The 21,306-nt window shown below is 38.0% G+C and overlaps 1 protein-coding gene and 1 long non-coding RNA gene across 2 annotated transcripts in view; one reads left to right on the top strand and one right to left on the bottom strand.

Moving 5' to 3' along the window:
• LOC134742967 (uncharacterized) overlaps positions 1 to 21,306 on the bottom strand; it is a 401,065-nt gene that overhangs the window by 208,515 nt on the left and 171,244 nt on the right. The window lies entirely within an intron of this gene.
• Positions 1,378 to 21,306, top strand: part of LOC134742952 (polypyrimidine tract-binding protein 2) — a 610,485-nt gene continuing 590,556 nt past the window's right edge. The window contains exon 1 of the mRNA XM_063676174.1: positions 1,378 to 2,069. The gene's annotated coding sequence lies outside the window, so the exon portion shown is untranslated. The remainder of the gene's footprint in view (positions 2,070 to 21,306) is intronic.

Genomic DNA, 21,306 nt, shown 5'->3' on the forward strand with positions numbered 1-21,306 from the left:
GGAACTTGAAACTTGGTAAAAGGGCATTATACACGGTGTTACTTGAGCCACTGAAAACCTGAGACACCCCAGCAGATTTTTTTTAATTTCAAACACATCTTGAGTATTTATTCTTTAATCCGATAAATATTTAAAAAAATATCCGTTTAGTTTTCTTAACAATTCTATTCGACTAGTAATTCTACACAAGATATTTCGTCGTTTTAGTGACATCAAACAATTGCTAGTTATAACCATCGTAAACACTGTTAACTGACCATTTCCATACCTTATTGCAACGAGATAAAGGTTTACCGATGGCCAGTTAAGGGTGTTGCTCATTGACAAATTACGTGTCAAATGCTAGTTATTGATATTATTGCATTACAAACTTGTAGACTGCGCATGTAAAAAAATAAAAATAAAATAAAAAAAATACCCCATTACAATATAGCCCAATCGATTCTCCTATCGATTCTGAACAAAATGTTTTTAGGTTTTCAGTGGGTCATGAAACACCGTGTATATATAAAAATAGACGAAAACTGATTTCACCGTTTTTGAAAAGTTTGTATTAATAAAGTTTGCATCGGGAGCGAACATTTTTTTTAAATAGTGGAATTAAAAAATCTTCTAAGAGGGTTTAGAGGGATTCTATTGAGAACATTTTTTTACAGTTAGGGGCTGGAAACTTCGTTGTTTGTGAAAGACTGGTAACTGCTTACCATCAGGCGGGCCGTATGCTTGATTGCCACCGACGTGGTATAAAAAAAAAGACATTTCATGCATTGTATAATTATTAACAAATGATTAACCGTCCCTACTAATATAATATCTTTTGCTTCATAATGTTCTATGCTCATGTAAAAAACATAACTAACCACATACAAATCCACGCGTACGAAGTCTCGGGCAACAGCTATTACAAATATAAACGCATCAAGACTTCAAGAGTATCAACAAAGATTCGTTTTCGTTTTTTACTCTATGTTAATTTTATTCCGTACCTATGAAAAAATATTAAAATATCCTCGCATTAAAAACCCAAAGACGTGAATGGCATACATACGTAAGTACTGAAAATTACTAAATGACGTAAAGTTCCATTGAAAATGAACTAATAATGGAAATTAGAGCTGTAACTAGTGGACGGCCACAAGAGCCGTTTCGCTCATTGAATCTCGGAGCGTGTCTGGCCGACGCACGTGTTGCTAATTGAATACCATAAAAACTACCTAAACAAACAGTTGGATGCTGTGATCTGTGATCTCCGATCCACCCCTCTGGCCACTCGAGATTTTTTAACGTTGCTTAGGTATACATTTTTTTGATGGTATGTTGTGGGCGCGGAGGCGCGCGGGCCGCGGCGCCGGGGCGCGGGGCGGGGTCGCGCGGCCTCTCTGAGTCGCGCTAGGTTAGTACAGCGCTCTGCACGAGTGACGGACGCCCGGCTTCACGGCCGGCGATTTTAGTATTCTTCATTTATTTTCTTTTTCTATTCGTTTAATTTGTGAAACACCCCGGAAACATGAAACGAGTGTCCCGCGAGTGAGTACCCAGTGTTCAAAATATACGGGTGTGTTTATTTGACAGTGTCACGTGCGGAGCCGAATTGTTACCGGTTCCTGAGTTTTGAAAAGTGTTTATATACGCACGCGGCCTTCACTTGCAGGTAGCGAATGTGATAGTGTAAAGTTTACTGAATTATAAGATTTACAAAGTGGTACGAAAAGTTCTCGTGGGAACGCGCGGAGTTCAGTGTTTCGCGAACGCAAAGTTCGCACGGATTTGTTCCAATAGGATTCCGTTCGGAAACTAGTGGTGAAGTTACAAGTTTACGACATAACCTTTCGAACGAGGCGCGTGTTGCACAGGCATGCGCAGTTCGGGTCTCTAAAATTAATAATAGAGGCTCATAATTTTGTAAACAAACCGTGTGCGTGTTGAGTGTGTGTAGTGCCGCGCCGCTAACTAGCGACGCACGACTCGCCGGGCGCGCGACAGTCGCAAAAATTTAAAAATCGGAGATTAACCGTTCACCTGTGGGAATTGGTGTTTTACCTGCGCGCGCACTGAACTTCTTTACAAAGGTGAGTTGAGTGTGAAATGTGAATGCATTGCACCTGCAGCGATAAAAAGTCACATCATCGTAAAACGCGTTCGTTTTCGTATGCGGCCGGCGGCGCGTCGTGCCGACTGCGACCTCTGTTTATTTTTTTGCTGGCCAACCAGTTGCTTAGTCTTTGGATGGGTCTATTGCGTGACGTCACCGCAAGCCGGCGCTGCGTCTCGTTCTCTCATATGAAATGAGACATGTCGAGAAATTCGACTCTATAGCTTTACTCAAGCGACTCGGTCCTGAGAGTGAGAACATTGCCTCGAGTTTTGAAGGAGTTTTTCGAGCTTTTTCGGTATAATGAAGTCAAGGTTAAGTAACTTGTGAGGGATTAACATCCAAACGCCACCTACAGCCATTTGTTTGGTTTCCTTATCTGCTTAAACATTGTTCGAGGCTCGAGCAGTTTTAGGTAATGAGGTGAGGTGATATCAGTAGGTTCTACTCTACGACTTTTAGGGTCGGTTGCACTAAACTGTTTAGACATCGTTAAAGAGTTAAGTTTCATAGTAAACCACCAGGGCGCTCCAGGTGACGATGATCAGTCTGTCAAGTGCGGATGGTGCAACTGGCACATAGTCTACTAATTTCTGTTTGTTTATTTCATTATAAGCAGTTTTTAACATTATATTATTGGTAGGTAGGTAGGTAACTGCATTTTTTGTTAATATTTAGATTTTGTGTCGAGACATTTTTAATTTAAAAAAAGTTAACTATAGCAGAGTTAACTATAAAAACCGGACAAGTGCGAGTCGGACTCGCCCACCGAGGGTTCCGTACTTTTTATTATTTGTTGTTATAGCGGCAACAGAAATACATCATCTGTGAAAATTTCAACTGTCTAGCTATCACGGTTCATGAGATATAGCCTGGTGACAGACGGACAGCGGAGTCTTTGTAATAGGGTCCCGTTTTTACCCTTTGGGTACGGAACCCTAAAATAGGGATATTGAAATGATTAAAAAAAAGACAAAAAGCGATAAAAAGTCACATCATCGTAAAACGCGTTCGTTTTCGTATGCGGCCGGCGGCGCGTCGTGCCGACTGCGTCCTCTGTTTATTTTTTTGCTAGCCAACCAGTTGCTTTGGTTAGTCTTTGGATGGGTCTATGAGGGCTATCGTTTTTTTGCTCACCAGTTGGCGCCTCTGTTGATGGTGGTCCAAAAGACCATGGAGACTATATAAAGGAGCCAAATCTCTATGTATGAAAAGTGTCCATCAAAAAACAGTAATTAGGCGGCGCCACCATACACCGAAATACTACCAAAAACAACCTACGTAATTTGGTCGGGTTATTTATTGCCTTATGTCCCAGAGCCTAACTAGCGCCACCGGAGAGATTAGGAACTATTATTTAAAGCTAAAAGCGATCACTTTTGCAACAATTCTGCCTTAAGAGATTGGTATCCTTTCTATACCATCCATACAAAAGATTAAAGAAAAGCTGTCAGTCATTGAAGTGACAAGTGACATTTGACATTTCGAACTATGGAAAAGACCACCATCTGGACTTCCGGTTCGAGCGCCATCTTGATAGTTAGCATCGTGATTAATTACTTTGTTTTTTGCTTATTAATATTGTTTAAAGTGTAATATCGATAGCTTATTATACAGTAAACTAATGTGGTAGTGTGCAGTGAATGGAGAATTAATTTTGAAGCGCGTTTAACCACCATCTTGGAGTCAACGGCCGGTAGTCCACGTGCTTCTTGTAAAGTCTAGCTATCGATTTACAAGAGCTAACAAATCACCGTACACTGTCTTGTACAACCGTACAATTTTTGTCGTTTGTAAACCTCTCAATACCTTGATACTGGCGAAATAGTCCCACTGGGCTGAAGCCATAATTTTAAAAGAAGAAGAAGAAGACCACCATCTACACTAGCGCCCCTAGCGGCGAATTCATACGCGTTAGCCCTCATTGCGTGACGTCACCGCAAGCCGGCGCTGCGTCTCGTTCTCTCATACAGAATGAGACGTGTCGAGAAATTTGACTCTGTACTCTGTAGTGTTTAAATACTGACGAAACGCTTATCAAAATGGCAATACATCGTGACGTCACCATGTAACGTCGCTTAGAAAATTGCTTCTATAGGTAAGTATCACCGACATAAAATTTCGTTAGGTAAGAGTTCAACGCCTGTATTTTTTTATTTATTTACTTAATGTGTCATGAAGTATTTAATAACAATTGTTGACTAATTAGTTTCTAACGCGTTATCTTATACAAGTACATATACAATCTACATCGCAGTGGCTGTGCGTCACATTTGTCTGAGGCAAGCCTGAAATGACTTCGTCAATCGAGTTTACGCGCCATTCAGAAACTCTTCAAATGCGAGACATGCTGACAGAACCAATAATTGACCGACCCTTTCCACACCCAGCCATCAATAGACCCATCACGGCGATATTCTATTTTATAGCTCATCCGACGTCCACTCAACAAGTGTCAGTTTACGAGATTACCAAACGTGGTAAACGCTTTGGATTCATGTGAGAGATACGACTTTTTGAACATAAACGCCCTAAGCAAAAGTCGTGGAGTAAACATTGAAATGACATTTCGTCGCTATACTTACTCAACCTCATATCTGCAACAATCATTTGATGGAAATGTCGCTTTTCTTTTATTCGGAATACGGGTGTTTTTGTCATCAAATGAGTGTTGCAGATACGAGGTTGAGTAAGTATAGCGGCGATTTTATATAGCGGTGTGCAACTTTCATACAACGTTCCTTAATAACCTACGAACAATGTATAGGAACAAGAAACGACTTTCTGGGAGTAGCTCTCTAAGCAAAACTCGCCAAGTAAACTTTGAAGTGACATTTTATTTAGACAAGTGAACAACTAATTTGCTTACACGGTGGGCCTTACGTAAGCTATACGATTACGTAGGCTAAACGATCCTATACTATACTGATTGTGTTTATATTTAGAGAATTACCTATTTTTAGGGTTCCGTAGCCAATAGGTAAAAACGGGACCCTATTATTAAGACTCCGCTGTCCGTCTGTCTGTCACCAGGCTGTATCTCATGAACCGTGATAGCTAAACAGTTGAAATTGTCACAGATGATGTATTTCTGTTGCCGCTACAACAACTACTAAAAAGTATGGAACCCCCGGTGGGCTAGTCCGACTCGCACTTGTCCTGTTGTCATTTTGTTGTCGATTTTATGTTTTCGTCAATTTTAATAAAATTTGGTACAGAAGAGCTCCTTATTCTGGGCGGAACAAACACAAATCCTAATAGCATTAGTTACCACTAAAGTTGTCACCAGTGTTACGAGTTGCAACTGGCAATTCATTCCCACCTGTACCCAGTGCTAGTGGTAACAAAACGGAGTCGGTAATAACTACTGGGAATTTTTGAAAAATATTGAATGGCGTGTTAATTTTGGTTAATATTAATAATGAAATCCTATATTATGTCGTATCAGGCTGTCAAGGAGAAGGCAGAGGACCGACACATATGGAAATCGCTCCACCGACAAGAGTATAACTCTTAAATATATGATGATGATATTATGCTATTCTAGGTTTTAACCTATATGTTACTTATTTACTGCAGTTTATGAATCATTATTTATAATTGAAACTTTGTCACCTTACTCGGGCCCACCTTGTAAAGGAATATTTTAAATGTAGAATTAAAGCTGACCTCACTTTTGACCTCGCATGCAAAGTTGCGATGTTATCATCCTACTAGTAATGAAACCTTCTTACGCTTGTGTTGCATCATCTCACTCATCTGAGGATTGCTTTCATATAATCAAATGCGATTAGGTACTTATATTACGTAAACTCATAGGCATTTGTTTGAAGTAAGTGACAAAGCAGTCAGTTTTAATTTTAAAGAAAATGAAAAGGAAATTAGCTTCATCTTACTTTAATATTATATTTAAACAACGCGTCATCGTCACATTTTTGTTAGCGATCGTATAAGTAAAAGGCCATTCTTATTTAAATTAGTTCCAAACTTTACGAAAATTACAAATAAGACCGACAAAATCAGTGCTTTACGCGCGTTTACCTAAACGTCAATCAGAAAAAAATCATTACTAATTTTGTTTAAAAAAAAAAACTTAAACGGCAAGATGAGAAGACGTCCTAATAGAAACCAGTACCTGTTATTTCTGTTACGTAACAAAAGGTGTACAATTTCACCGACTAAATCTATCAATTTCACATTTTTGCGACTAAAATCGATACCGGGCTCTTAAGGGTCATTCATAAGTGTCATAAGTCAATTCTTTATTCCAACTAAATACAAAGTTACTCCAATTAAATATACATTGTATTGTAGAGGTAGTGATACATAAGTTTTCACAAGCGCATCAAATATATTATGGACTAAGTATGTTTTCGTAACAATCGAATTTAACGAATCGAGTACGCGGCGCGCGGCTATGCCATGCCCATGCTGCATGTTAGTGCTTTAAAATGGAAACCTAGCCTCTCCGAAACATTTAGTGTTGGTACGAACTCGACTAGTCTGAATTTGAAGAACTCAGCTCGTTTTCACGAGACGGCGCATAAAAAACTTACGAGTCTTTTAAGTCCCGAGTCTAAGCTCAAAAGGACTCGAGCCTCCGAATAAAGACTCCGTCAACAATTTTATAGGATTTTTCCTAAATAACAGTAAATAAATTAGGCGTTATTGTATGATTTGTGTACCTAAGCCACAAATTTTACATAAAGACAATGCATTTCGAAATTATTTGTCAAAAAATCAAGAGTTCATATTAAATCACATTTACAATCGGATCTAACGCAAATCTATTTTGTTAAATAACTTATGTTATGTGTTCAAAACGCGAACGTTTTAAATGTTATAAATCAAGAGGTCTCTGAAAAGGACGAGTCTCTACAAAAGACTCGGGTCTCTAACAAGTTGAAAACAACTCTAGTTTAAACTTAATTATAAGTCTGAAAAACTGAGTCGAGTCTATAAGCAGAGGACTCTAAAGGACTCGAGTCCTAACCAACACTAAAAACATGTCGCGCGTGTGACTTAAAATACGTGTTAAAAATTAGCTTAATGAGGTTGTAACTGTTACCTGTCCAAAAGGACTCCGTTGTCTTGACAATCGGTACAAGGTCGTCTTATCTCCATAACAACGAATGAGAAGTAACCATTTATATCTACACCCAAATTGGCAGTTGAATACGTTATGCCTTCTCTACACTGTCGGCGATGATCGTTGATAGTATCATCGACAAGATCATTGTGCAAGCATCCACATGATCGCCACACAACTGTTGAAATATGTATCTTAATAATCAGTTTATTTAGTAACTACTAGCACCATCTGTTGTACATTTAGTGTAAACTATTATATAGATAGATAAACTGTTTATTTGTTTGCCACAATACACACAAAATATTCAAATACAGAAATGACATAGGTACACAGAACAATCCAGAAAAAAAATAAAAATTACAACAACAAATAAGTCACACCGATTTTTACATAATATGCAGAGAAAAAGGAAAAAATACATAAAAAAACTGTTTTATACAAATAAAAATCCTGTGTGCGTCGCAGCAAAACAAAAAGGTTCTGGCTCAGTATTACGCTTCACCCATTAGGAAAAGCACTGATATATATGTCATTGTCTGTGACACATTAGAAAAATAAATCAGTCTCATTGCAACGGCTATCCTATTAGTTTAATTTTAGGTTATGGGCTATCCATGTTTCTAAGTAGTTCAAAGTATTTCGTGTGTGATTAGCAAAATGTCGACATCAAGTTACATAGTGAATCCCCGCCCGATTCCCTTCCCTTTGATGCGTGCCCAAAAAACCGACAACTCACGGGTCGCAGGCGATGATAGACGGCTGGCGGGGACTGCAGAGTATGCCCTCTACACTATCTTGCCCGCCAATCATCGTCTGTCATCCCCGATAGTGTAGAGCCATTACAGGCTTATGAAGGTCGCGCGAAGCTTTCAAATGAATAAGCCCCTGATGCCAAATATCACATTACATTACACTTATCTGCTTAGTACCAGGGGGCCTAAGTAGTTATATATAGACGCGCCACCGAGCGATCGGGGGTAAGAGAAAGAATATTCATATAAAATTTGGGGAGCATAGGATTTTTTCTCTTTCACTCTTATAAATTTCGGTATTTCGCCATCGCCTCCTACCTATGATGCCACGCGGTCGGTGATAAGGACAAAGCATGGCACTATTTTCTCTTTCCTATTATAGGAATCGCAATAAGACTATCTTTCTCTATCAAAGAGTGTCAGGCCCTTGATAAATGGCAAATAAGTTTCTATTGTCGTTTTGTATCAGACCCCCAGTCAAGTTAATAAGTAGCATTCTTCTTCTTCTTCAGGTACCTCTCCAACTAGTGAAGGTTAGCAGTCATCTCCGCGTCTTTTTGTTTGTCCTTGGCGAGGCGAAAGAGTGTGGCCACCCTTTTAATCCCGGTCCATTCTCGGATGTTACGCAACCTTTTTTTTTAACAAAAAAAAAATGTTACGCAACCTCGATTTCCTTCGACCGCCATCTTAACTAAGAGCTAATAAGTAGTATGATCAGCTATTTATTAGTCGTCTGTTCTCTAGCTTCGAGCTAGGCTGTAACATGACGGGCAAAATCCAGGCGGACGGTCTGGAGCGCAATACGTGTCTATCAGGATTTCAGGATTACGGCTGTGATACAAGATACAATAAATCTGGAAAAGAACCGTTGGTACCGTAAGTTCTCTGCTAATGCTGCTAAAATCTCAAACACAACTTGAATATTAATGCAATGGCAACATCATTTCAGCACAACCTTGTTAGATACTGATTTAAAATTTCACGATTTTTACTCATTATTGACAACGGCGGGACTTAATCGCGGAAAATAAGTTTTTAATTTACCTCCGACGTTTCGAGGACGGCGTTGTCCCCGTGGTCTCGGAGAAGAATTAAGTCCCGCCGTTGTGAATAACCGTGTTAGACGCTGCATTGCGGCGAGAAATGTAGTTTTTTTATGACATCGGAATTGGAATTGCCATTTACTTACTTCCTCAATGCTGTGCTCCAAACATGCTGTCTGATAAAATTAACATAAGACATTGACAAAACACACTGATTTAGTGTATTACTCAGTAGGGCACTCGAGTCTAAGGGACTAATAGCTAATTTTAGCAATTAGTAGTCTGTTCGCTGGATTCAAGCTAGGCTGCAACATGACAGGCCGACGGTCTGGAGCAATACGTGTCTATCAGGATTACGGCTGCTATACAATGAATCTGGAAAATAAGCGTTGGTACCGTAAAGGGGCCCAATGACCATCAGTCCGCCGGACGATATCGGCCTGTCAGTTAGAACAAAACTTTGACAGTTCCGAACAACTGACAGGCCGATAACGTCCGGCGGACTGATAGTCAGTGGGTCCCTTAAGTTCTTTACTAATACCATGCTCTAATCTTTATCAAGCTTAACCTTTCATTATTAAGGGTGTCAATTTTCGGTAATTCCGCGGCCGACTCCCTGACACAGCGAGATTGCGAATTGCATCGCAGCCATAGTGTGTTTTAGTTTTTAAGATATATTGTATGTATGTTAGTTTTAAGGTATTTATCTATGGGCCAATAATTGCCTGAAAATAAAGATTTTCATTTCATTTCATTATTTATATTTATCACTCATATTAGTGTGTGGTGAAATAAAACAACACCGACTTCCGCAATTTAATCTTGAGAAAGATTTGTTGCGAAATTGGTTTGCTTTGCGGCATTCCCTATATCACCTTAATTGTTCCGTTAACAAGGGTTATCCGTTTGTTAGCACATGTGGTTTCGATGGTGTGAAATTCTACTTCCCTGTTTTGAGCCTTTGTGAGAGGTATCTTCTCGGCGGACATGATGTCAATCTTGACCTGACACTTGTCATTTTAAAACGGTACCCGAGGTAAAAGTTATTTCAGAGGAAAGGGTCACAGTGTTAATGTACAATTGTATTGTACATCTTTTAATAAGATGGCTCATAGTCTTGGAGGATATAACTAAACGGAGTAGCCATTAACAGGCGTTCCCCTCTGTCGAAACTTAAACCAATGGTCATACACATTGTATGGACTGACGTTTATCTGACATGGCTATTTTTACGTTACGTATACATTTGACGTGCCCCTTCGCCGCAAAAATCGGCTGACTGTTTTGTACAGAAAATTACATTAAGTCTCCATTTTTTTATACCACGACGGTGGCAAACAAGCATACGGCCCGCCTGATGGTAAGCAGTCACCGTAGCCTATGGACGCCTGCAACACCAGAGATATTACATGCGCGTTGCCGACCCTTTAAAAACCTGTACACTCCTTTTTTGAAGAACCCCATACTGTAGCCCCTCGGGAAAACCTCGGCAGGGAGCTCATTCCACAGCCGAAGCGTACGCGGGAGGAAATTCCTCTTAAACCGCACAGTACGCGACCATTTAGGTGCTAGGGTGTGAGGATGAACGCCCTGCCGATGGCGAGCGGTGCGGTGACAGAAAGCGGCCGTTGGCATTATGTCAAACAAACATTTAGTTATATCCTCCAAGCCCATAGTCCATATTCGAAGCATAAGCTAATAGTGTAGTTCCTGTAATTGCCAGTAACTTGTTTTGTGAGCCAAATAAATAATATAAAGAACGTGTTCACCTAGCGTCGGAAAAACAAATCAGCAGTACATATTTCCTCAGACAACACTTTATGTCTCGCAAAGCTGACTATTAGTCAATACAAAGGCGTACAGATTCTGTACGTAGGTCTTTGTACGCGAATGAAGCTGGAAAAGTGTGCAACTCTATTCCAGAGAGCTTCACTGAGATATGCGTAGGGTTACCACTTACCAGTTGTGATTTACGGGACATCTGAATTTAAAACTTAAATTTAAAAAAAGTTAAAACCCCTGCGCTATATAGCAACAAAATCCATTTTGTGCCAAAAATGGCTTACATAATTTTGGAAAAGAGCTGAATACTCTTTAAACTATATCGATTTCTATGAAACATAGCTGAAAGTGCTGAAACCACCGCAAGAAAACTTGCTTTCACGTAAAAAAATGCATCAAAATCGGCCAATCCGTTGGAGAGCTTCGCAGACATTGGCGTCAAGCATATAACACCCCTCTTTTTGCATGGGGGGTTAAAAACACCAACTCGTAGAAACTGCGATGGGCTTACAAGTTCCACGTTGTGTCATCATTTGCTTGCCCTTGTCCCATTCACTTGGGGTCGGCGCAGCATGTCTAATTCAACACACACACAAGTTCACAAGTTCCACGTTGTGTATTGTGTGCTAATGAATATTATATTATACGACTAGAGTCAAACCAAGACAAGTCTGCAACAATTTTGATAGCACACGAAGTGCAGTTGTTATTTCAAACGTCAAACTTCTATGAAAAACACCGGCACTGCGTCTGCTGTCAAAATCTCAGCACTTTTCTTGGTATAACTCTATACAGTTAATTCTTCCTTTTGGCACTGAATTTTCAAAAAGTTGTATGTAAGCCGTAATTGAAAAACCGGACAAGTGACTCCTCCACTGAGGGTTCCGTATTGTTTAGTATTTATTCTTATAGCGGCAACAGAAATACATCATCTGTGAAAATTTTAACTGTCTAGCTATCACGGTTTATGAGATACTTACAGCCTGGTGACAGACAGACAGACGGACAGTGGAGTCTTAGTAATAGGGTCCTGTCTTTACCCTTTGGGTACGGAACCCGAATAATGACAGTGCTTATGATATCTCCAAATTCAAGCTGTGCATGTCTTTGTTCGTACGTCAGTTTGTATGGTAATTTATTGATAGACGATATTGATTTGATTTATATAATCTTTGTCGTGTAAATCGTCGCTACAAGGGAACTCCGAATATCCTTCGAATATTCAATTTAACTCTTGGCTTTCATATTATAAGCGCCAATTTAACAACTTTTAGTGCCAGTTGCTTTTAGTGTCACAGACTGATCAACGTCACCCGGCGCGCCGCGGCGGTTTACTATGACTTTCCATACAATAAAATTCAGCGAACTCTTTAACGATGACAAACAGTTTGGTGCAACCGACCCTTAGGGCTCTTAGTGCAACTGGCACCTAATCTGGTGGATTCCTTATCTCTATACATCTGCTATATGTGTTATAAGTTGGGCAAGCTATTTCCTTCTGTAGAAAAAGGCGGAACATTTAAAAAACGTAGGCGAGGTTTGTCCCTCCCATGTAAGATTTGAATTTCGCGCCTTTTTCTACTGACAAAGTGGGTTTTCCAGAGTATACCAGTAAAATCATAGTTTTAGTATAGTATATTTTTACCACTGGTAACCCTGGAAGACGACTCAAGCGAGTCACACGTAATGCGCTCGATAATATATTCAGATCGCATTTGTTCGCACAGCATAGGTACTAGAATGAGGTTTAGTTATCCCCTAGAGCTATGATATGTCTTCGCCGCGAGCTTAATATGGGTGAAATGGAAGGAACACAAATCTTTGTTGAATTCGGTAAGAAATAAATTAAGACTTGAGTGCATGTCTTGGTAAGTCTAATGACAGTCGAACCTTAAAATTATGTATGGAAATTATCACGACTTTTCGCTCGATTTGTCATCTTCGTAGCGTTTGCCTAAAATAAACAATTTTCATCTTGGCTATGGCCAATAGGTACCTACGTTCTAATTTTTGCGCAGGATTAAGTGTAGGATAAATAATTTTGAAAAATTAGAAAGTTTATTCAAGTAAATTGAAATCATGTATCAAGAATGAGACACATCTAATCACTTTGAGTAAAATACAATTCAATGTTCAAAAACAAAAAGGCTTGATAAAGTTGATATTGAAACGATTATTCTATTTAATTCGACTCAAATAATGGGATAATATCGATATTATATTTCGATGTAACTACTCTTCTAAGATATATGTTTAAATAACATCAATATTATAAAATATAAAGCTTACAAATCACATAAAATCAATGACTTCAACATTTGGTTGCGCTCAAAAATCTGACTCACTCATGCGCTGAATGGTCCAGAGGAAATACTTAGCCATTCATTTCATTCGTTCTGAATGGGCATTATAGGGGCTCTCTCATACTTGAGCCCGCATTCACCGTGTAGGAGTGTGCCTGTTAAGACCACTACATACGGTAGTTTAAAATAAATATTTAGTGAAATGATTACAGAAAATATACACAGAGCATAATTGTAGAAAAAAAAAGTTGTAACCCTTTTTTGGTCTCCGGCTGAAACCGGAAACTTAATGTCTGATGATTTGATGATAATGACTAAAAACGCGATAATTTTTTTTACAATATTTCTGCTCGTAAAAACAAGGTTTCTGTCGTGTTCTTCACGGTGCCTTGCAAATACTGTAAACATTCTTATTCTTATCATCTTATTTATCGATTGCGTTAGCATTAACCTTTATCATGGCCAAACTAATATATGGCAATATTTTTCCGATTAGCTAAATAAAAGGTCAAGGCAAGCAGGGTCTGTTCAAACAGATACGGAATCTACCATCGTCCACATTGTTTACTGACAATTTATAATCTTTATTGCAAATAGATGGGCATTTCTATTTAAAGTTGTATTTTAGATTTTGGAATTTTTATATTATTTCCACTCAGAATCACCAGCTCTTTCGATCCTAATACTAGAAAAAAAGTGTCCCCAAAATTTCCTAAAATTATTTTGTCCGTTTTGTGACGGTTATAGAAGGTTGTATTAAAAACCGTAACCGAACGGACAAAAAATCTTGGGGACACTTTTTTCTCAGTAAAATTGGAGAACGCTCGTGATTCTGAGTAGAAATAATATAAAAATTCCTAATTCTAATAACAAAATTTTTGGTACAACTTTAAATAGAAATGCCCAAATAAGGTCCACATTTGATCAAGAGTTTTACTGTTAGTGTTAGTACAGTCGCCATCAGATATATTGGAGCGGCCAAGGTGCTCAAAAATAACTAAACATCCACTTTCACATAATGGCAATAGAGGCTTTGTTCAGATATTTGTGAACGTTTTGGCCGCTCCAATATATCTGATGGCGACAGTATAATATAACGAGCCTAAACAAATAACATTAATCTCAACTTTGTGTACCCAATGTATACTCGTAAATCGTAATGCACTGGTATATGTAAATTGACAAATACTTAGCCTTCGCTATGCTAAGCTGGTTAGCGAAACAAGGAACTAACTAGCCATTGGTGGAACGTATGTCATTGTAACAAGGTATATGAAAGGTCAGCTAATGGTGGATGGTATATGTAATATCTGATCATAGATAGAGTTATTGAACTTAAGTGGCAGTGGGCACATTGTTCGTGGGACCGCTTGCTAAAAGCACTAATCACTACAAAGTCGCTTCCTGCTGTCTGTTTGACCCTATATGTATGCTTAGATCTTTAAAACTACGCAACGGATTTTGATGCAGTTTTTTTTAATAGTGATTCAAGAGGAAGTTTTATATGTATAATACATCAGCATTGCCACCGAAGCCGGGGCGGGTCGCTAGTTGATCATAAAATGGACGTTAACTGGTTGCAATATGGTTTACAATTCGAAAAACCAACCGTGTCAATGATATAAAGCATAAATAGTAGCAGATGAAACAACACACCAAAAGAATCTGCCACCCTGCAATACCTTTCCAAATAGATAGCTCTACAATTTTCGTTCATAAGCATCTGTTAATTGTTCTTTATAGATCTTAACAAAAATATATTACCTATATTAAACTGTATCTTTATAAAACTACTTCTGCTTCCATAAACTTAGGCCCAGACACCATAACCTTCTTGCAGTTCCAGCAACGCGCACTGTAGCACACCAAAAATCTCCTCTCATTCGCGCTCTAAAATTTCTGAACGCGCTTCTGTCATGGCCTCCTGAGAGGGATTTGTTTGCACGTCGATGGGCAAGTGTATGTAATATCTGACTGAAGTATTGGCGATGGATGGTAGTGGTATTTTATATAACTGTTATTGTAAAGTGTTGTGTACCTTAGCTAATAAGTTGAAAGCTCTCTAGATTGTATAACGTTCTTTTCAACCCCTCTACTCCCCCATATCTTAAAGAGCGTTTCTTTTATCTCTCCTCCGTCAGGCCTTCACGGAAATATCTACTTATTCCCCCTCCATCCTCTACGAAATTCTACAATGATTCTTTTACTTTTCGAGCTTTACGGCTGTGGAACAGCCTGCCGTTAGATATCAGGTGCGCAAAAACTCTTCAAAGTTTTAAAACTTTACTTAAAAATCATTACTTATCTCTTCCTTAATGTGCTGCTGTGTATGTATTGTGTATATATGTGTATATATATATATATATATATTTATATATTTATTTGTGTTATATTATTTATTTATTTATCTAAAATTTACTATATGTACTGTCTGATTAATGTATGTGTAATTCCTGTTCCTCTAATTATTTCGTGCACTACCTGTTTATAAAAACTTTTGTTCTTCATATCCTGCTACCCTAAGGTTGTCTGGAAGAGATCGCTCACAGCGATAAGACCGCCTGTTGCTACCATTATTTACATTGTAAATCTGTTTTAAAAATTTTGTTTCTTTGTGGTGCAATAAAGAATATTTATTATTATTATTTATTATTGTACTGTGATTTGGTCTATACTGTCAGACTGTATAAGTTTTGTTTGAATAAATAAATAAATATGAATTTGTTGTTACTGTACCCACAAACCTATTTTGTAATCGTAGCTGTGTTCATTTTAGCTTTATATCCTTTATTTATTGTTAACTAGCGCTATATATTGTAGATATATCAGTAGTTAATATAGTAATCTGTGGATGATGTTGTTGTTCTCACACTTTAATATTCTTTAAGCAGGTAAGTAAGTAAATATTCTTTATCGTGCACCATAAAGTTAAAAAATACAGAAAGCGAAATACAAGCTTAAGACTAGGCTTAGACAGTCGCTAAAAAGCGATCTCTTATTTCTTTGTGCTCTACTTCTGTGTCTAAACCCAGCGTGTTCCTGTTTTTTGTCCCAAATAAATAAATAAAAATGTGTATCTAGACTTTTTATGCGTAATCTGATCCGCTGATCCGCTACTTTCGATGCTGTCTGTAGAGAAATACAGTTTGGCTTGGTCTCATTTGCTCCTGTCAGGTTGCCTGCTTGAAACATTGAATTCAAGGGATTCCTAACCTAACCTAAGATATTTTTGAACTAATATATATTTCTATCAATACGATGTATTACAAAGGAAACAATAATTGATAGTCGGAAAGTGTTAAGTTGATAAATTCAGTAAGTAAGTACTAGCCTTACCATCTCTAATATAAGATATTATTGAGTCAAGTTAACAGTCGACATTCGTGGCAGTTCCAAGATAGCCCCGATCCCAAATTAATAAAGATAGCCGATCCCACTCAAAGCGGGCTATAGAAGAGAGGATCAAGATTATTTTATTTTATTTTTCTTTATTGGGGAAAAAAACAGACATAGGAAAATAATATAAAACGAAGAGCATGGTTTTTACATTAATAGGTGCAACCTACATCCTGAGACAATTCCCACTAAGATTTATAAATCAAGAGTGTATAAGTGGCATTGTCATCGGATTGAGGTACTTATAACATGTGTGGTAGGTATAGTAGATAGGTACTAAACTAATAATGATACACTGACGATTATAGTAGTAATTACAGTGCTGACAAGATTCAATCACATAACATTTGAGAACTACACATTTATTATGATGAATGTAAGGCTAAGTTTGTATTGGGCCAAAATTATTTCGTTAATATGATGAAACAAAGTTTAAGGAAGTAGGTACATAATGCTTCGTAACAGTAAGTTTACTTTGAAATTTGCACGATTACTTAAATATCTTACTTATTTCAAAATGCTTTTTAATATTTGAAAAATATACTCATGCAAAATATCTCTTGAATATCTCAAACAGCACACGCAAGTCTGGATTAGAGTTGCGCCGTTCTCAAGAGCGTTCCGTTTTGTAATGGGAAAAGTTCTCGCTCGGGAATATTTATACTGGATATTTGTGGGTTTTCAGAAGCCAAGGAAATCAAGTGCAACCGCTTGGATTATGGGAAAGCGGGTCCTTGTAGATTTACCATCACATTTTTTTACGGTAGAAGTGTGTAGGTATCGGGCGTACTATTCCCAATTCAGAATATCAATAGTTGATCAAACTTTCCACGTCTAAGCTTTTGAAATTCCCACCTTATTTGGTGAAAGATATGGTTCGCTGGGTAGAAATGCCAGAATGGCCTGATTCAAATATACTTAGTCGGACCAAGCGGCATTTGTAATGACAAAGTGTGGGAATGTCATAATTAATGTGAAATTTCTATCGAACTATGACGTTTACAACGACACTCTCTAACTTAGTTTTAATCAAATCGGTGCAAAGTTAGCTTGGACGGATACTATCGTGCTCCAATGTACCTACCTAAAAACGAAAGGGGACGACCGCCTTAAAACCGGTTTTCGATAGAAACGTATTCCCCATTTTCCTCTCTGGATATTAACATTATTTTACACAGTTTCATGTATTTCAATCATATCTATGCCTGACCGTTTGATATTTTTAGATTTTTTCAATTATTATAAGTTAGGAGCCAAAACAGGTTTCATACAAATATCCAAATCTTAAATCCCTAATCTTAAATTTTATCTTAACGCACTTGCAACCCCTCTGGTGTTGCGGGTGTCCATGGACGGCGGTGATCGCTTACCATCAGGTGATCCGTCTGCTCGTTTGCCTCCTATATCATAAAAAAATATATTTTTAAAAGCTCCTAACTCTTATAATAAAGTAAACATTGAAAAAAATCAAACGGTCGGGCATTATATGATTCAAATACATGAAATTGTGTAAAAATATTTTCAATAATGTAAATTCATCAGCTATGATTAAAATATATCAAATTGTGTAAAAACATTTTCTATAATGTCAATATCCAGGGAGGAAAATGAGGACGTTTGTATGGATAATCGATCGTCCCCTATCATCTTAAGATAGATAGTTCTGAAACTAAATATTGAAATGATTTTATTTTTGATTGAAATGAACATGGCATTTTTATTGCTGTAAAATAAATCAAAATTCACCTCGGTATACGCAAAACTGAAACGAGGGCGGGAACATGTTGCCATTATACATTTATATTCAATTTGCTGGTAACAGAAGGCGCGCCAATTCACACAGAATGTAACTATACGAAATAATAACGTAACGACCATCACATCAATCTAAATTAAATACAGCTGTAACCATTACGACTTTTATGTTGGCAAGACGCATTTAAATTACAAAATTCGGGGCATCCGAATTAATCGATGACATCACTGTCCATCTGTTGGGTGACGCCCGGATCCGGTCTATCGAAACTACTATTTTTATTACATTCTGAAATAAACTGGTTGGTGTTGGTCCCTTCGTTTTGGGGTATTTGAATGTGTCGGACAAGATTTGACCTCATTTAAGAATAATGGAGAAGAAATATGTACGTAAATCTAGTTCCTCCGGAAATGTATTATGCACCAACAACATGTGAAAAACTGGGAACATGGGATTTTCTTATTTACGTGTTATAAATGATAAATCTGTTGACTTTTTCACCGCTAAACAAGGGAATAGACTTTGATGAAAGTCGGATATAAAGCTGAAGTTCTGGTGGACAGAGAATATTTTAGGAAATCAATTGAGCAACGGAAAACGACTAACGATTCCCACGCGGACGGAGCTGCGAGCACTGCTAGTGATTGTTATAAATGGGACATGCATTATTGCCGATTTGTTTTCGTTGTATTCTTTAAACACATTACGACGAAACTTTGCACACATTACTGAAAACGACCCACGACACTGAAAATATTCCTGTTCCTTACGTGTTTCCACATTTTGAAATACTTCGGTGAACCGTCGTCTTGATATACTCAGAGGGCAACCCACTACGTAAATATGTGTTACAGATGAAACTCTTATCAGCTTAATCTAGAGCGGTGCGGCAGAATAAATATTTTTATTGACTGGGGCAGCAGTCGTCAGGAGTGTTGACTTTAGACGTCCCCTTAGGCTTTGGTGTCTCGTACGTTGCCTAGTGGTTTATACCTATCTCGCTTTACGATGACGCTTGGGGCGTCGAGCACCAAACTGCATACATCTGTGAAGAAAAGAGCGATATACACATTCGTAAGATTAGGATGTCTAACCACATAGATGGTGAGATGCAATGTAAGATGTCTAAATAGTTCTAATCATTGTGAATTAGCGAATGGCGTCAACAAGACTTCGAATTAAATCTTGCAAATAAGTTAAGTATTTATTAGTTTAATCAAAAATATAACTCCGTAATAGATGGATACAGTCTAAGGAAAAAATGTGCCTCGAAAATCAAGAAAATTTGATTCTTGTTCAGAGGGCGCTACTAGCTTTGGCCTACTGTCATATAGATGGCGTTGACGATTTCGTTTGTTATTTAACAATTTTAACGCATATCAGTGACACACACACATGACACATGGGTCAAAATCATAAAAATAATGAATGCAAAGAAAAAAAAACATTATCCATATTTAAATACATTTTATCGTATTTTTATAAATCTTCATTATTCGTTTTAAAGTGTGTCGACAGATAGCAGTGAATTTACTGGGGTTACAAAATTTACTATGACAGTACCGCTCTAGTAAAAGTTACTCTATGGTTTAATGAACACCTACAAGGTGTTTTATAGTCACGAATTTCACAACACAGTATAGACCTGCTAAAGACGCCGATACTTATAATCGCGCGAGAGGACGCGAATCATCTATCACACGATATAACCGTCAATCGATATCTTGACATGTTGACAGATGCGAGTGATAACTGACCAAAAGTAACACCTTTAGATGGCTGATAAGTGATAACGATGCGAGAACGCGTGATAAGTGTTTGCTTTAAATAAATGAAAAAATATCAAGTAAGACGTCTCAAAAACTGTAACTCGTTTGCGGATTTTTTTGTATAAAACTTTGACGAGGATAAATAGGTTTTATATTGTTGATACCTTTTGTCTATATTTGTCACTATATTATATTGTTTTATATTTTGTTTTCAGTTGTCAGTACAATCTTGCTCTGGAAGTGGAACCTTTTTATTTTTGCTCTCCTTAGCTATCCTATATTTATTTTAAAGTCTACAATTCCCGGACAATTTTTTTTAGTCCTATCGGCTTACGAATCAAAGTGTTTCTAAGCTCCTTAGGGCAGACAGTCGAAAATATATTGGCATAACTTTGAGAACGTGGTAGAAGAAAATATTGTTATTTACTGAAATTGATACGCATCCATACTTGTCACAAATAGTACATCAACTTGAACTTTCCGTCATCGCATTGCTAATCGAACTGTCGTTGATAGAAAACGCCATCGAAACTTAAATAATGTATGGAAATAGTCAACGTCACTTTTCGTAGCATCTGTCGTCCCAATACAGTTTTCGTTTGGCGTTTGTTGGTAGATGACTGTCATCTAGGCTAAGCCCTCTGCCGGGCTAGCACATGATTGGCGCGAGACTATCTCGCTGCGACATAGACTATATACCCGCCCCCCTTTAAATTATACAGTTAGTAAAAGACGGGTAGTCTATCTCACGGCGAGGTACTGTCGCGTCAATCATGTGCTCGGCCTACTGAGATTCTGTCAATGTCAATGTAGAGTCGTAGACAATCTGAGCCGACATTTAAGTTTGACCTAGTCCCTACTAGTACTGTCCATTCTGTATGAAATATTCCACATTCTACTTATTCTGTGGCCAACAACACACGCATACCAACACCGAGATGTTTGTCTAGCATGCATCGTGTAGCCTAATGTGCGGTGTCATGCCTGACTAGGCAGAGCAGACAGTTTATTGGCCAGACGGCCACAAAGGGCCGTTTCCGGCGCAGATGAGCACAAGATTATTGGTGTACATGTAGCAGATCAGAGAAGGAGTCAGATTACAAGCTTATTTGATATATTCCTTCTTCGCGTAAAAAGTATCAACCATTATCTGATACCTTAAGAAATACTTTAGAACGCGAACCCGAGGACCTAGATCTGGAAAATAATTACAGGATGGCAGATAATTTTGTAGCGTTTGTTTCACCCGTTACTATAGATGCTGAGTTGCTGGCTGTACCTATTACCTATGGCTTAAACGCTGAATAAAAAAATCAATGCC

The sequence above is a fragment of the Cydia strobilella genome, chromosome 7, assembly GCF_947568885.1.
Source record: "Cydia strobilella chromosome 7, ilCydStro3.1, whole genome shotgun sequence".
NCBI classification, from domain to species: domain Eukaryota; kingdom Metazoa; phylum Arthropoda; class Insecta; order Lepidoptera; family Tortricidae; genus Cydia; species Cydia strobilella.